Source organism: Pteropus medius, unplaced genomic scaffold (assembly GCF_902729225.1).
Source record: "Pteropus medius unplaced genomic scaffold, Ma_sr-lr_union100, whole genome shotgun sequence".
NCBI classification, from domain to species: Eukaryota; Metazoa; Chordata; class Mammalia; order Chiroptera; family Pteropodidae; genus Pteropus; species Pteropus medius.
This window is the reverse complement of record NW_024343578.1, coordinates 223,546-234,979: the sequence shown is the minus strand read 5'-3', so window position 1 is coordinate 234,979 and position 11,434 is coordinate 223,546. Positions and strand designations below refer to the sequence as shown.

The following is an 11,434-nucleotide window of genomic DNA, read 5'->3' as shown; positions in this document are numbered from 1 at the left end:
TGCGCCCTAGGTGTTTCTCCCCAGAACTCACCCCAACACACACACACACACACACACACACACACACACACACACACACACACACACACTTATTTTATACTAAAATAAGCCTCTCTTCCAAATATAAAACATAGAAAATGTTAATTTCCTAAAAAATGTTTACGTTTTTTGTTTCTCCCTACTATTGTCCCCTCCACTTGAACTGAGGCACTTCTCTGAGGACTCCCTGTGAACTCTGGGGGGGATACAATCCCGAGGCACGAAGGCTTCCACCATTCAAGTGTCTGGACCAGGAGCCCCAGGCCTGCCAAAAGAAGTCTGTCATCCGTGCAGCCCCGCCCCCGATGAGCGCACACCAGTAAGCCCAGCACTGATTGGTCCGATCTTCCAGTTCACCGGCATCATTGCATCCAATTGACATAGAGTTTGTTGATCGGCGGCGGCAACAGACGTACACAAGGGGCTTGAGCGTCCTGTGGAGAGAGGTCAGGCCATGAACTTGGGGTAAGCTGGGGCGAAAAAAGGTGGGCCTCCGCAGATAGGGGTGAGGCTGGGTCAGACCCTTGGGAGTCCCTCTCGGAGAACCTTCCAGGCCTGCCTCGCCCTAAGCGGCAGTGCCGGGCTCCTTGAGATGGATGGGGCAGAGAGGCTGGGTTGTCCTTTCCTCCCCGCAGCCTTTGGTTTTCCACTTCATACCTCTAATTAAACCTGTCGTGAACTTCTTTCCACCCCCTTATTTACCTCTGGGTGGAGAAAGCGGAGAGGAGAGGAGATAAACGGTGAGGGCTGATGGAGAGAGAAAGCTTAGCGGCATCCCGGGAGAAATCGTGGCGCAGGCCTCTGGTTCTTTGAGACCGTGTCTTTGCAGTCTTTGCAGATTGTCGGAGCGCCTAGATTAGTTTAACGCCCTCTGTGCGAGGAACTGCGGCTTCTCAGTGAATCCATCCCTTTATTACTAGTTCCTGGCACCAAATAGGCCTCCGTTCACTACTGGTTGAGTAAATAAAAAGCACTGTTGCATGGTTTTCATCACTGGGAAATTTAATATTTAATGAAAAGTCACCAAACTCAGATTACTGCACATCATTTAGTAAATATTGTTCTAGAATTTAGGGATATAAAAAATAAGACAGTCTGCACCTGGAGAAATTTACAGTGCAGCAGTGCTAAACACAAGTAATTTGCTGTTTCATTCAAGGTCTTTTTTAGTTTCACCAACGTAAATAGAAACTGTTCGTATCCTTGCTACAGGGGAGCTCTTAAAACCCGTTCTTTCCAGTTTTTAGTAAATATATTGAGCTACCCCTCCTATTTCGTGTACATAATCAGGCCTTTCTCTTAACTGGCCCGCTGGATTTAATATTGTTTCTTAGAAGTCACGTTTGTATCCCTCTCTCCTATTTTAACTAAAACAGTGAATTGACTGCTATTTTTGTTTTTAGAATTTTTATTGGGACTTAAACACACCTACAAGTTTATTGACAATGACTTGCTGTTACTTTGTGCTCTTGGATTTGACATGCACAAATGAAATATAGCCACCAAAGTTTAAAATAGATTTGTTGTTGTGATAGTAACAAGTGTCACTAATGTAAATGTGTAGTAGTTGCAATATTCAAATTAGAACTAACTCTACTCAAGCAGTGAATAACCCTGGTGGCAATGTTATAGCTCATTTTCAAATAATGCTCTAGCATGCCATAGAATGTGTTAGTCATGAGATCATTATGAAACTAATAAATGATAGGTATGTTTTGCTCCTTTAACTTAGGTAAGGAGTTTTGGTAACAGCATTATTTTTTTTTCAGTCTGGAGTTATAAGTTAAATGATGGTGTGATCATTGCATTAATTTGTTGCTTACCAGTAACAAAATGAAATTTCAGATTAAAGGTAAGAAATTCTTTGTGTTACTAGAAAGTTTCAAGAATTTTCTTCCTGTAGTTTTTATTTTTATCTTAGATTGAAAAATGTTTTTAATTAAAAGAATGGTTTAATATTTACAAAATTCCTGTATAAATTCAAAAGAATTCAAAAGAACAGATTTACTTTAAAGGTTCAAATGAGCATTTCTGGCTGTTTAAAATGTTGCTTTTCTTAAAATTACAACTTTTTTTCTTTTATTTTGCAGAGATGGCTTAACGCTTGAAACTGAATTATTGGATGGAAAAACCAAACTAATATTGTCTCCATATGGTATGCTGTGTTACCAAAACCTAAAATGTTAACTTTTAAAATTCCTACATAAAATTTATACTAGTTTAACAGGCTTTTTGCTTGTAGTAGAGTGATATTTAAATGGTATTTTGAAAAAAAAATATTTCTCCCTAACTTCCTCAAATTTATTTTTTATCAAGTTGTCAATCCATCACTGCTTACCACTGTCAGTATTTATTCATAAAATTTAATCTCCCAGTATATTTCATGTGTTATATATCTCTTCATTGTATTTACATGTAACAAATGTCCTTATTGCCTAATCAGTGATACAGATGAAACATAATTATGTTTTGTGCATGTAAAGAATGTATTGTTTGAGAAAGTTAAATTTAAAATAAGATCACAGTTGCTTAAGGCATTTTTTGTGTTAGAGTTTACTTTAGTTGTCTTCTCATTCACATGTATTTTCTTTTTCCCTAATCTGTCCATAGTTTTACCTTGGAAAATAAACATGAAATCGAAATACTTGAACTATACTGTAAAAGAATGCTCAGGCAATACCTAAAGTTAATGCTCTTGGTACTAATATTCCTACTTAAAATCTTAAAACAATGCTAATTAAAATTTTCTTTTGTGACTGCCTTTGTTTTTGGTTGATAGTTTTAGTAACTTTTTTTTCTTTCGTAGAATGTAAATCAAAAATTTCTGTGAAGGTAAGCCAAATAACTTTGACCTGATCTATTTCCAAATGTAAAATGTGGTTTTCTTTACAGTTGTTTGAAAATAATTTCTGTTAAAATATTATAAGGGATTTGGAATGATGGTAAGAAGTTATTGTTCCCTTGCTTTCAGGCTGGTCCTTTCACAGAAATGGAATCGTAATTTTTTCATTGAAAAAGCCTTTTAGAACACTTTTCTCTAGATTAGTGCTAAGAAAGCTTTTTGCCATGATAGAAATGTTCTCAAATCAGCGCTGTCCAATATGGTAGCCAGTCACTAGGCGTATGTGGTTATTGAGCACTAAAAATGTGGCTAGTATGACCAAGGAAATGAATTTTTAATTTTATTTAATGTTTAATTTAAATTTAATAGCTACTGTATTGGAAAGTGCATTTCCCAAGATGTTTAAAAATAGATATTCAGACTTTAAAACAAATATTTTTTTAATACTCAAATTTCATTTCCCCACATAAAAGGATGTATTCGATTCATAAATTCTTACATACATTTAACTTTCTGCTTTAAGATATCACACGAGCTTAATAATAATTTTCCTTTTGAATTATTTTTTTATTAGGAATCCATAGTACTTTTTTCTACATATTACATTACCACTTAAAAAAATGTTTGATACCACTACTTTTTTTGTTCTCTATTTCTTTTTCTATTTTTAAATTAACATCAGCAGAAATTTCTACTCTGCTCTTCTGTAACTTACTGTTGCTCCTTTTCCCCTTGATCTTTGTAACATCTTAAGGTCTTTCTTGCATGTCTTTGAATAAAGCCCGTTGTGGATGATGTGGCACTTTTCACCTCTAAGACCTTGATGGCTTTGCAGTTTCTTCCAGGTTTAATCAAGGTGGAGAAGTTGCTTGGTACCCAGAAATCAGTCATTTAAAACAGGCAATAATGATCAGAGTAATTCCATAGGTTACCTACCTATAAAGATTATTTCTCTCTTTCTATATATGGTATATAATTATATACCTTGTGTGTTCCCTTAATAGCAGAATATAGACTGTATATTTTTTCCTGGCCCTACCCTATTAAAATATTGCAACTACTTTTATTTGAGTCGCATTAACATAGTGCCCCTTTTCAACATCCTAGATAAAAAGCTACTTTTAATGGTTGATTTTGATCTTCCCCTGGCCTCTATTCTCTCATATGTTCTCTCTTTCATTGATGCCCTTAATGGATTTGCTGTATTCACCACATTTGTGAAGATATTTCATTGTCTTTTTAACCAATTTAGAACATTTGGAGATACCTTTTCATGCCTATAATAAACAAGTTACTAGTCTTAGACTTTTGGTAGAATCATTACAAAATTCTGTCAATGGTCTAGGGATATTCTAAGATTCCTTTTTTCCAGAGTAATTAATGTGTCTCAGTTTACTGTCTTAAAGCAAATTGTTTGGATTTATCTCTTGCTTTTGGGACTCTAAAATAGTGATGAATGATAACTGTGATATGATATGTTAATTAGTTTGTGGTGATTATTTCACAATGTATACATAAATCAAGTTGTACATCTTAAATATATACAATTTTGATATAATTTTTTATTTTACGATTATAGTTATGCAATATAACTATGCAATATAAAAATATAACATGCAATATAACATCAGTTTCAGATGTATAACATAGCGATTAGACATTTATATAATTTACTAAGTGATCACCCTGATAAATCTAGTACCCATCTGACACCATAAATAGTTATTTTAATATTATTGACTATGTACCATATGCTATATTTTACATCCCCATGACTATTTTATTAACTACCAGTTTGTACCTCTTAATCTCTTACCCCCATTCACCCATCCCTTAATCCCTCCATCTGGCAACCATCAAAGTGTTCTCTGTATCTATGAGTTTGTTTCTGTTTTCTTTGTTTGTTTATATATTGTATTTTAGATTCCACATATAAGTGAAATCGTGGTGTTTGTCTTTCTCTGTCTGACTTATTTCACTCAGCATAATACCCTCTAGGTCCATCCATGTGGTTACAGATGGCAAGATTTCATTCTTTTTTATGGCTGAATAACATGGCACTGAATATATGTACACCTTTATCCATTCATCTATTGAAAGACACTTAGGTTGCTTTCATATCTTAGCTATGGTAAATAACGCTGCAGTGAACATACAGATGATACATGTCTTTTTGAATTAGTGTTTTGGATTTCTTCAGATAAATACTCAGAAGTGGAATTCTTGGGTCTTTCTTTGTCTCTCTCTCTTTTTTTAATTAATCGATTTTTAATTAATTAATTAATTGATTAATTGAAGAAATGATTTGATTTTTTTTTTCCTTGTGTACCTCCCCCCTCCCCTCTGGTAACCACTAGTCCATTGTCCATGAATCTGTTTGTACTGTTCATTTGTTGCTTTTAGGTTTATATCCCACAAAAAAGTGTTATTATGTGATTTTCAGTTTTTTCTGTCTGGCTTATTTCACTTAGTATGATTATTCCAAGGTCCATCCATGTTGTTGCAAGCAGCAGTATTTCATCTCTTCTTATGGCTGAGTAATATTCCATTGTATATATGTACCACAGCTTCTTTAGCCACTCATCTATCGTAAGACACTTTGGTTGCTTCCATGTCCTGGCCACTGTGAATAGTGCTGCGATGAACATCGATGTGAAAATATTTTTTCAGATATGGGTTTTCAAGTCTTTGGGGTAAATGCCCAGTAGAGAGATTGCTGGATTATATGGTAGGTCAATTCTTAGATTTTTGAGGAACCTCTATACTGTTTTCCATAGTGGCTGTACCAATTTGCAGTCCCACCAACAGTGTATGAGGGTTCCTTTTTCTCCGCATCCTCTCCAACATTTGTTATTACTTGTCCTGTTGATTATAGCTATTCTAACAGATGTGGTTTTGATTTGCATTTCCCTAATAGCTAGTGATGTTGAGCATCTTTTCATGTATTTGTTGGCCATTTGTATGTCCTCTAGGGAGAAGTGTCTCTTTCAGGTCCTCTGCCCATTTTTTGATTGGATCATTTGTGTTTTTTTTTGTTGTTATTGAGTCATATGAGTTCTTTGTATATTTTGGATATTAGGCCGTTACCAGAGACATTGCTTGCAAATATATTTTCCCATTCGGATGGTTGTCTCTTTACCTTGTTGACAATTTTTTTTTCCTGAGCGGAAGCTTTTTAGTTTGATGAAGTCCCATTCATTTATTTTAGCTTTTACTTCTCTTGTCTTTGAGGTCAAATTCATAAAATCCTTTTTAAGTCCAAGGTCCTTGAGTTTAGTTCCTATGTTTTCTTCTATGCATTTTATTGTTTCAGGTCTTATATTCAGGTCCTTAATCCATTTTGAGTTAATTTGGGTGTGTGGTGATAGACAACAGTCTAGTTTCATTCTTTTGCAGATGGCTTTCCAGTTCTCCCAGCACCATTTATTGAATAGGCTTTCCTTTCTCCACTGTTTTTGGCTTTTTTGTTGAAAATTATTTGCCCATATAAATATGAGTTTACTTCTGGACACTCAATTCTGTTCCACTGGTCTGAGTGTCTGTTCTGTTGCCAATACCATGCCGTTTTGATTACTGTCGTTTTGTAGTATAATTTGAAGTCAGGCAGAGTGATGCCTCCATCTTTCTCCTTTTTTCTCAGGATGGTTTTGGCAATTCGGGGTCTTTTGTGCTTCTATACAAATCTGATGATTTTTTGTTCCATTTCTTTAAATAATGCCAATGAGATTTTTGATGGGGATTGCCTTAAATGTGTATAATGCTTTAGGTAATATGATCATTTTAACTATCTTGATTCTTCCAGTCCAAGAACACGGAATATCTTTCCATTTCTTTGTATCTTTTTCGATTCCTTTTAATAGGGTCTTATAGTATTGATTATATAGGTCCTTCACATGTTTTGTTAGATTTATTGCTAGGTATTTTATTCTTTTTGTTGCAATTGCAAAAGGAATTATTTTTTCCACTTCTTTTTCTGACACGTCATTATTTGAGTATGTGAACGCTATGGATTTTTGAATGTTGATTTTGTATTCAGAAACTTTACTGTATTTGCTTATTGTTTCTGGTAGTGTTCTTGTGGAGTCTTTAGGGTTTTCTGTATAGAGAATCATGTCATCCGCAAATAGTGACAGTTTGACTTTTTTGTTTCCTATTTGGATGCCTTTTATATCTTTCTTTTGTCTGATTGCACTTGCTAGGACCTTTAATGTTATATTGGATAACACTGGCGATAGTGGACAGCCTTGCCTAGTTCCTGATCTTAGAGGGAAGGTTTTTAGTTTTTCATTAAGTATAATATTGGCTGAGGGCTTGTCACAGATGGCCTTTATTATGTTAAGGTACTTTCCTTCTATACCGATTTTGTTAAGTGTTTTGGTCATAAATGGGTGCTGTATCTTGTTGAAGGTTTTCTCTATATCTATTGATATGATCATATGATTCTTATTTTTTAACTTGTTTATGTGGTGTATCACATTGATTTGCATATGTTGAACCATCCTTGTGCCTCTGGGTTGAAACCCACTTGACTGCAGTGTATAATCTTTTTAATATGTTGCTGTATTCGGTTTGCTAGTATCTTATTTACATCTGTATTCATGAGAGATGTCGGTCTACAGTTTTCTTTTTTTGTGTTATCTTTATCAGGTTTTGGTATCAGGGTAATATTGGCCTCATAAAATCAGTTGGGAAGTTGCCTTCTCTTTGACTTTTTGGAAGAGTTTGAGGAGAACAGGTATTAAATCTTCTTCGAATGTTTGGTAGAATTCACTGATGAAGCCGTCTGGTCCTGGACTTTTTTACCTTTTGGTAGGTTGTTGATGATTGTTTCAATTTCCATACTGCCGATCAGTCTATTTAGATTTTCCAGTTCTTCTTAATTCAGTCTAGGAAGGTTGTATTTTTCTAAGTACTGGTCCATTTCTTCTAGGTTATTAAATTTGATGTTATATATCTTTTCATAATATTCTTGCATCATCCTTTGTATTTCTGCCATGTCAGTCATAATTTCCCCTCTTCCTTGATTTTGTTATATGTCTTTTCTTTTTTTCTTTAGTGAGTCTAGCCAGGGGTTTGTCAATTTTATTAACCTTCTCTCTCAAAGAACCAGCTCTTTCTTGCATTTATTTTTTCTATTTTTTTTTTGTTTTGTTTTCAATTTCACTTATTTCTGCTCTAATTTTGAGTATTCCTTTCCTTCTGCTGACTTTAGGCTTCATTTGTTCTTCCTTTTCTAGTTTCGTAAGATGAAGCATTAGGTTGTTTATTTGGGCTCATTCTTGTTTTTGGAGATAGGCCTGTAATGATGTGGACTTTCCTCTTATGACCGCTTTTGCCATGTCTCAAAAGTTTTGATATGTTGTACTATCATTATCATTTGTTTCAATGTATCTCTTGATCTCTTTTTATTTCTACTCTGACACAGTTGTTCTTCAGTAGCATGTTGTTTAATCTCCATGTATTTGTGGTTCTTTCTGCTTTCTTTTTGCAGTTTATCTCTAGTTTCAAAGCATTATGATCAGAGAATATGGTTGGTATGATTTAAACCCTTTTATATTTGTTGAGGCTATCTTTGTGTCCCAGCATGTGGTCAGTCCTTGAGAATGTTCCGTGTACACTAGAGAAGAATGTATAAGCAGCTGTTTTGGAATTAAAGGCTCTGTAAATGTCAATTATGTCCAATTAGTCTGATGTATCATTTAAGGATATTATTTCCTTATCGATTTTCTGTTTGGATGATCTGTCCACATCCGACAGTGGGGTATTTAGGTCCTCTACTGTGATAGTGTTTTGTTCTGGTTCTCCCTTTAGTTCTCCTAGTAATTGCTTTACATATTTCGGGGCTCCCTGATTGGGTGCATATTAATAAGTGTTATTTCTTCTTGGTGCATGATTCCCTTTATCATTATGAAGTGTGTCTCACTATCTTTCTTTACTTTTTTTATTTTGAAGTATATTTCTTCCGATATTAGTACCACTACTCCCACTTTTCTCTGAATGCCATTTGCTTGAAATATCATTTTCCATCCTTTCCCTCTGAGTCTGTATTTGTCTTTGGAATTGAGATGTGTCTCCTGGAGGCAGCATATGGTTGGGTTTTGTTTTTTGATCCATTCTACAATCTGTGGCTTTTCATTGGTAAGTTCAGTCCATTTACATTTAGGGTGATTATTGAAATATGAGGTCTTCTTATAGCCATTTTATCTTTTGCTTTCTGGTAGCTCGGTGTTTCCATTGCTTCCTTGTCCTTGTGTTTCTGTTTTCTTTATTTTCGTTGGCTTTTGTGGGTTTTGCCTCTGGGTCTTCTTGTTTTAGGTTATATACTTTGGTTCTGAATCTTTGGCGTGTAGTTACCATTACGAATATGTAAAGGATAGTTATATATATATATACAATCGTCCCTTTTCTTCTGCTCATACTTTATCTCCATTCCCCTTTGTGAATTTGGACCTTTGAATCCTCCCCTTTCAGTCATTGTTGCCTCAATTTGTCCTTATGTGTGCTGAACATTCATTGCTATTTTGCTATAGCAAATCTCTTCTTATTTTAAGCACATAATACCCTGTTTGTAGTAAGGGTTGCACTCCTCTGCTTTTATGAGCCTGCTAGTCACCTTTCTCCTAATTATGTATTTTCGGGGGGTCATTTTCTTTTAGGTGAGCTGGCCCCTTTCAGTATTTCCTGTAATGCAGGCCTCGTAGTGGAGAATTCCCTCAATTTTTATATGTCTGGAAAGTTCTTAATTTCTCCTTCATATCTAAAGGAGAGCTTAGCTGGGTACATTATTCTTGGCTGGTAGTTCCTTTCATTTAATAGTTTGCATATTTGATTCCACTCCTTTCTGGCTTGTAAGATTTGTGCTGAGAAGTCCAATAATAATCTAATGGTTTTCCTTTATTTTTAAGTTACCATCTTCTTCTCCCTGGCTGCACTGAGAACTGTTTTTGTCATTGATTTTTCATAATTTTAATACAATGTGTCTTGGAGAAGGTCTTTTTGAGTTGAAATAATTGGGTGTTCTATTGACTTTCTGAATTCCAAGCTCTAGGTCATTCCTTAGATTATGGAAATTCTCATCAACTATTTGTCTGAAAATGTTTTCTAGTCCCTGCTCTTTTTCCTCCCCTTCGAGAATTCCTGTTATTCTTATGTTTCTTCTCCTGATGGTATCGGCTAATTCTTTGGTTTCTCTCTTCTTCCTTCTTAATGATTTCTAGATTTCTGTCTTCGATATCACTGATCCTTTCCTCCATTTGTTCGACTCTATTTCCCAAGCTTGCTATTTCATTTTTCAACTCTTACAGTGTGTTCTTTATCTCCAGAAGGTCTATTCAGTTCTTTTCGAAGGTTTCAATCTCCTCGCTAAAGAACTCATTCTGCTCATCTAGTTGTTTTTTCAATTCCTGAACTTCTTGATATGATTTGTTTCGTATCATTGAACTTTTTCTGAGGCACCATCCTGAATTCTCTGTCATTTAAGTTTCATATTTCTACATCTGTAAGCTTATTTTCTGGAGATTTTTCTCTTTCTTTCTGAGATGCTTTGTCACCTTGGTTGTTCATGGTGTTTAATGGACTATTTCTCTGCCTGGGCATTAATAGAAGCGTGTTCTGCTTTTTTCCCCACTCCCCATAAATATTTATTATATAATGGTCTCTAGCTTTTTGCAAAGGTGTTTTTCTTTTGGTTTCTAGTAGGTGATGTCTAAGCCTCTTGGATTTCTGCTTTATATAAAGTCTTAATAATGCCTTTTTCCCCTTATAGATGTTTAATCACACTCATTACCCTCAGTCTCAGTTCCTGTCAGTGTTAGCGACAGTTTCAGTAGCATTTGCTCAGATTCCCCTGGGGCTCCTCAGTGATCTATCTCAGAGGCTATGGGGAGAGGGCCCTCCTGGGTTGGGGGATGGGGTCTGCTGGCTCAGCCTCAGTTTTTCAACTGTGGCTGGTAAAAATCAACTGTTGTTCCTCTGCTGTCCCCGCTTTTCTGCTATCCCCATTTCTCTGCCTTCTGCCCTGATGACTGAGCACTGCCTCCAGTCACGTGGAGCTCACAGTACTCACAAGCAGGGCTGTTCAGAGAAGTCGTCGCACTTTCTCCCCTCCCCCTCTTTACCCTCCTACAGGGAGCTCTGGCTGCGAGAGGTAGCTTCTTTGTTTCTCCCAGTATACTGCCCGACACCCGGGGTTCTGACCTGCGGTAGCTCTTACACGCAGATCCCACACTCAGACATGCTAGTGTATACTTTGGGTGTTTTTTGTTGAGTTTTAGATGTTCAGCTTGTTGTTGTTTAAGGGGAGAGATCTGGAGATGTCTCTCACTCTGCCATGTTTAATTCAATCTCAGCTCCTCTTTTAACTGTGTACTTGACCTTATATAGCCAATTGCTTTTGAACAAAAGAGTGCATGACTCTTAAAGCTTGAAAACTACTAGGTGACCAAGATAGCTGTGCCCACAACACTCTGACCTCACAAGATCTCCACAAAATGGTTTGTGTGGACATATAAACTTAGAAAAGACCTCTGAGCATATCAAGCTATTGGCAAATCA

At 35.9% G+C, this 11,434-nt stretch overlaps 1 long non-coding RNA gene across 1 annotated transcript; it reads left to right on the top strand.

Moving 5' to 3' along the window:
* Positions 1 to 409: 409 nt before the first annotated feature.
* On the top strand, positions 410 to 4,839 carry LOC120606283 (uncharacterized). The gene is made up of 3 exons (XR_005653852.1): positions 410 to 504; positions 2,130 to 2,194; positions 2,846 to 4,839. It is a non-coding gene; the product is annotated as an uncharacterized LOC120606283 (long non-coding RNA).
* Positions 4,840 to 11,434: the final 6,595 nt, after the last annotated feature.